Source organism: Balaenoptera ricei, chromosome 15, assembly GCF_028023285.1.
Source record: "Balaenoptera ricei isolate mBalRic1 chromosome 15, mBalRic1.hap2, whole genome shotgun sequence".
Lineage (NCBI taxonomy): Eukaryota > Metazoa > Chordata > Mammalia > Artiodactyla > Balaenopteridae > Balaenoptera > Balaenoptera ricei.
This window is the reverse complement of record NC_082653.1, coordinates 21,173,607-21,179,606: the sequence shown is the minus strand read 5'-3', so window position 1 is coordinate 21,179,606 and position 6,000 is coordinate 21,173,607. Positions and strand designations below refer to the sequence as shown.

The 6,000-nt window shown below is 56.8% G+C and overlaps 1 protein-coding gene across 4 annotated transcripts in view; it reads left to right on the top strand.

Moving 5' to 3' along the window:
• The first annotated feature begins 297 nt into the window (after positions 1–297).
• PPP1R16B (protein phosphatase 1 regulatory subunit 16B) overlaps positions 298–6,000 on the top strand; it is a 101,680-nt gene continuing 95,977 nt past the window's right edge. For all 4 annotated transcript variants that reach the window (XM_059897385.1, XM_059897384.1, XM_059897383.1 and 1 more), the window contains exon 1: positions 298–387. The gene's annotated coding sequence lies outside the window, so the exon portion shown is untranslated. The remainder of the gene's footprint in view (positions 388–6,000) is intronic.

The following is a 6,000-nucleotide window of genomic DNA, read 5'->3' as shown; positions in this document are numbered from 1 at the left end:
CAAGAATCCAGTCCTGGGCTTCCCCCTTTCCAAGCTAGTAGTGTTGGAGGGTGGGAGGAAGCCCGTAAGGAAAACGCTTCCGAACCCTGGTCGCTTCTCATCCGCCTTCAATTTCCAACTGCTCAAAGGGTAGGGTGGTGAAGGCGTGGGGAGCACCCGGAGACGCGAGGACCCTTCCTGGAGCTGCCTCGTCGGCCAGGCAGAGTAGAGCGTGCCCACTCCCTTCCCACGAGCTCAGGCCCCGCCTCGGGGGAGGAGCCGAGGGGCGGGGTGGAGGCTCGCGGTTGTGCGGAGCAGGCTTCTGTCGCCGCACTGGCAGCTGCGGCTCGGGGACGGACGGACCGAGCCACGGCCGGGAGCCGCCCGGGGCAGGGCTCAGGAGAGCGGGTGAGTTCCCCGGCGGCGCCGCCTGCTTCCCTGCGTTCTGCAGCTCGACAGGGCGGGGGATGAGGATCGCGGTGAGGAGGCGGCCCCTGCCTCTGAGGGTCTGGCTGGGGGTGTGTGGGGAGCTCTGGCTAAGGGCTGGCGGCAGAAGGTAATTTGGGGGGTGTGGGGGGAGCCTGGAAAGGCGGGTACCGGGAGCGCAGGACCCGAGAGTCGGGCTGGGGTGGGGGCGTTCTCCCGAGTCTTGCGCGCCAGAGATGAGGCCGGGGTACAGGGCGCAGTGGCAGGTTGTTGGCTGGGGCCGCCGTGGCCGGATCTTGGGGCGGGCAGGGGGCTCCTCCGCGGGTTCTGGGCTCTTGGGCCGCCGTCTGCCGGGGGGCGCAATGCCGGGCAGAAGGAGCCACAACCAGCACCAGACAGCCCCGGCGCCCAGCCTCGGCCCCGGCACGGGGGCGCCGCCCCCTCGCGTGGCGGCGCTTGGTGCCCGCAGGCGGTGACAGGGCGCCGGGAGGACTCCTGCCTGGGCGGGAAAGGTCCCCAGGGCCGGCGCCCCCGCGTGCAGACCCGCCTCCTGCGGGATCCAGCTGACAGCGCCCCGCTGCCCCGGGGAGACCCCGCGCGTGGTTGTTCCCGGCCTCTCCGAAGGGCAGCCGTGCGCCCGCGGCTCGGTCCCCCGCACCTGGAGCGCTCCTCTCCTCCCGAGTCCCGCGCATCGACTCCTGCCGGAGGAGCGCCCCCGAGCGCCTAGGATGGGCAGAAACTGTGCAGCCCTCCCCGGAGAGGTCGCGCAGAGGGGTCTCCCCAAGGTCACCCGGAGCGCCCAGGCTGAACTGCCCAGACCGTCCCGAGTGGAGAGCCAGGGGTGGGGGGGCGTTCTCTGCCCGCCTCCTTCCCTGAGGCCGGCTCCCCGCCCCCCGCTTCTCCAGTCCGGACCGGCTTAGCGGGAGATGCTGATGGTGCAGCTCCCAGCCTCGGGCGGATAATTGGAGCTTTGAATGTGGCCCTCCCGGGAGGGCGGCGCGGAAAGCCCGAGACCCCGTGCTCCCGGGCATCTCTGGAGCCCAAGGAGAGAGACGCGGCTCCATAAGCGCTTCTCAGAACCGAAAACCGAGCTGCCTGCGCGCCCATGTGACTGGATTCCACATAATGGGCCCCTGTTCTCACTGTCAGAAGCGCCCACCAGCTCTCAGCGGCCCCGGGCACCAGGTGCCGCCTCTGAATCGCCCTCTGTGGAGGACCCGGACCCCCGAGGTATCAGGCGCCCTTGCCCGCAGGGCGCCCCCGGGAAGGGCTCTGCCGTTAGCCACCTCGGCCAGCGGGGGTACTTCCCTGTGGGCCCTGCCATTTCCTGTGTCTGGTGAAGCACCGGAGGAAAACCCTCCATCAGGGAGGCCTCCTCCGAGACGGGTCATAAAGCTTCTTAGCTCAGCCAGTGACTAGCTCTCTGCCCGAGAGCGAGGCCCTTGGCCTCGGAGCCTCAGTTGCCTCTAGGAGATGGGGCTAATCAGGCCGTGGGAGGATGGCGAGAGGCCCGTGTGAGGTGCTGGGTGCAGCGGAGCTCGGCAGCGGGAACGTTCCTATGTTAATACCAGCGCCTCTCAGAACGGTTTGGAGTGGGGCGTGTCTCTTTTTAGGCAGGAGCTGAAGTGGAGCCCTGGTGGGTGGTTCTGCAGGGGCTGGGGGAGTTTCCACATCTTCCTCCCTCCGCTCTGTCATAAAGAGGCAGCTTGCGGGCGGCTGGTGGGCGCTGGTGAGTCCTTTCAGCTCTCAGCCTGCTCCTGGGCTTTCCCACACAACCCCCCAGCCCCTCATCTCCCACCTGCCGCCAGGATGTTGGAGGCAAGATGTCAACCAGACACTTTGGACCTTCAACTTTGTACTCTCCTGTGAACTGGAGTCTACCCAACAGTATCCCCCTCCCTGGAACCTTCCTGACCCCTCTCCTGGTCCCAGCTCTTGCCAGCCTCTGAAATGTCTTCCTTCAGGAAGACCGCTTGATCCTGCTTAGCCCTCTTTTGGTCTCCTCCCTCTGTGCCGTTCATTGGCGGGCTCTGGGTTGGGGCTCCTTGCATCCTTGCGCCCTCTGAATCTTCCCTGACGTGGAGGGACATGGCAGGCAAGACCCAGTGCGTGCTCAGGCTTCGTTCTCTTTGGTAATTGATGCTGGAGGGGAGGTTAAATTTCTAATCCAGCTGTTAAGTCTGTTCGGGAGCCTGAGCCACAGGGCTAAGAGGATGCTGACGCAGAAAGGTGGGTTTTTCCCCAAAGCAGTAACCTTCTGCAGAATTCATTTGGACTCTTTGGAAACTAGGGCCCCAGTTTCTTCTCAAAACCTGCTCCATACCCAGCGTCAACATTCTCTAACCAACGGAGACTGCAGCCAGGATGGTTTTATGGATCACGGAAGGCATATACCCGGATTCCTGTGCTGTGTTTGGACCATCAGGAACCTCACTCAACCTTGACCCCTCTGCCAATCTAGCCACCCCCACCCCCATGCCCCCTGCACCCAGGACTTGAAGCACTTGGTGTACAGTGGGTCCCAAGTGGCATTCTTCCAGCAGAGGCTAGGATGACCTTCTTTATCCTGAGCATATCCTAGACACTGGGATTTAAGGAGGACTTGGACAAACCTGCCTCCTACAGAAAGCCACAAAATTTAAAGAGCAAGGGAGTCAGATAGGCCTAGTTCAAATTACAGGTCTCTACTTAAAAGCTCTGTGACCTAGGTAAATTATTTACTCTCTCTGACTCCTGGTTTTCTCATCTGTAAAATGGGTGTAATAGTAATGCCTGCTCTGTGGGGTTGTGAGGATTCTGTGAGCCCGTGATGCACAGAAAGTGCTTAGTGCAGCACCTGGTTTGGGCAGGAATGCAGGAAATGATTATCATCACCATCACCACCATTTCCTCCTTTGCATTGGGCTCTCACAGGTTCCCCCCCTCTCACCCTCACTCCCCCACCCCCCGAGTCTGGGGGAAGTCAGAACTCTTCTGCCTCTAGCTAACAGGACAGGGAAAGCCCCTCAGCCTGGAGGGGGTGGTGCTGATTTCTGGGAATTCAAGTCCAGCATGGGCCTGTCTCTAGGAAGTCTGTCATTTAGCTTTTCTCATCTGGCTGCCATTTTGCAGGATCTGTTGATTCATTCAACAGATGTTTACTCCATTCTAGCTATTGTGCTTAGCGAGGGATTTCAAGATGAATCAGGCAGCTCTCAGGCTTCTCAATCTACGGGCAAAAGGTGATAGTGAGGACCCAGCTTCACTGGCAAGAAGAGGAATGAAGAGTAGAGGGATGGATGAACAGGGGGGCTCAGCTAACGAACCCAGGTTTCATTCCTGAATCTGCCACCTTGTAGCTGGGTGGTGATGGACAGATGCATTACCTCTAGGGTGGTGATGTGAGGAGAAAAGTGAGACCACATGGGCAAAAACCTCGGCTCAGAGCCTTCTAGATATTAATCAGTGCTTGCAAATGTTGGCTGCTATTATTATTAGTCTGCAGTGACCAATTGCAGGTGGGCAAATTTTGCAGTAGGGGCACATTTGAGCCCTTCAGAGACAGTTTTCCAGGTGGTGGCTAATAGGGGGGTGGGCAGCCTGAGCCAAGAGAACAGCTTGTGCAAAGGCACAGAGGCTTAAAAGTGCTTGGTGTCTCGGAGAGCAGTGAGCGGGAGTTACAGCTGGAGCACCATCACCGTAGGGTGTGACTTAGGGAGGGGCAGGAGGCAAGGCCAGGGAGCAAGGCCATCCTGCCAAGGGGCCCCGAATGATAAACGCTTGCTCACCCGAAGCAGGCGCCCTGCAGCTAACGGAGCTGTCTGATTGCAGTCTAGAATTAACTTCTGCAGGCGAGGAAGGGCTGGTCTGTGCACGTTTGCCAGTACATTTTAACTGTCCTTTCCTCTTCCTTCTACCTGGAAAGCACAGAGGTCCCCTCCTTCTTCCAGAGATGCTTTTGCTACTTCTGCGCCTGTTTCTCTCTTCCTGGGACGTTTCTCACTTGAAGGAAGGGGATGTGGGTGGAGGAAGCGTCACGATCGCGTTCCCTTATTGACCATAATAAGGTACCAAGTACTTTTCTGGATGCTGGTCACTGTCCAAGGTCTTTGCTCGTATTGCCATCGAATCCTCATACTGATTTATTGAAGTAGATGCATTTATCCCCATTGAACAGAAAGGAAAACTGAGGCACAGAGGATTAGGTGATTCGTTAAAGGGCACTCAGCTTATAAGTGGCAGGAACTCATGTCTAGAGGTCTCCGAAGTTGCTCTGTGCTATGTGTACCACCTCACGCGTGCCCTTGGTAAATATCTAAAGCTGACTGCAGGATGTCTGGCAGTACCCCTGGATGCTGGGCTGTAGGCATCTTGGAGATGGATCACAGTGGGGTGTGCTCTGGGTACCTGGGGACTGCCCCATTCTCTCCCAACCCTGATTTTTGGGAAGGCCCTGAGTGCAGGCACTTGGCGATGGGGGGCTGTTCTTGGATGTCTCAGAATTCAGGACGTCCTTCCTTGGCCTGCTAGGTCCCACAGACGTGCCTTGATGCAGGCAGTTTGCAGCTTGATTGATGTAGCAGGTGGCAGTTGAGCTCCACGGTGACCCCAGGAAGGAATGAGTCTTTTAGGATGGCTGGGTAGAGCATCACGTGACCACACACCCTACCTGTTTACAGAAGACATCAAAACAAAGGCTCAAATTTCCTTTTCTACAGGAGGCAAAGTTCAGTGCCACGGTTCAAATCCTGCCTCTGCCTTTCACTAGCTTTTGGGCGTTGGCCAGTCTATTCACTTCCTTGCACCTCAATTTCTTCAACCGGAGATACAGATCATACACACACACACACACACACACACACACACACACACATACATACACACTCACACATATACATATATATGTATATGTGTATATATACAATTCAGAATTGTCATAAGGATTTGTAATCATGCATAAAATTGACTTCCACATCATAAATATATTGGTATAATATCCACAAAATTTTCCTCCATGGTACTTATCATAATTGTGATTATATGGCTATTTGTGGTCATTATTCTTTTACTCTGTCTCCCCCCACTAGGCCAGTGGTTCTCAACTGGGGGCAGTTTGGCCTCCCAGGGGACATTTGGCAATGTCTGGAGACATTTTTGGTTGTCACAAGTGGGAAAGTGCAGAGGGGGCGGGGAGCAACTGGCATCTGGTGGGTCGAGGCCAGGAATGCTGCAAGATATCCTACAGTGCCCAGGGCAGACCCCCGAAACAAAGAATTGTCCCATCCCAAATGTCAATAGTGCCAAAATTGAGAAAGCTTACACTGGACATGAGGCCCCTAAGGTCAGTGACTGTGTCTGATTCATTCAGCCCAGTGTCCGCAGTTGCCCAGCATGATGGCCGGCACACAGGAGACAATCAATACGCATTAAAGGGATGAATGAGTATTTGGAAGGCCTTATGTCCCTTGGAGTCCCAGAGGTTTGGCTTGCAGGACATTTTGAATGGACAGAAGTGATTCAGATGAACTTGAATGATGAACAGCCAACTGGTCATTCAGGCCAAAGAAATTCAGATCAAGCTATTTTCCTTCCCGAGCAGGTGCTAGGGGGCCCGAA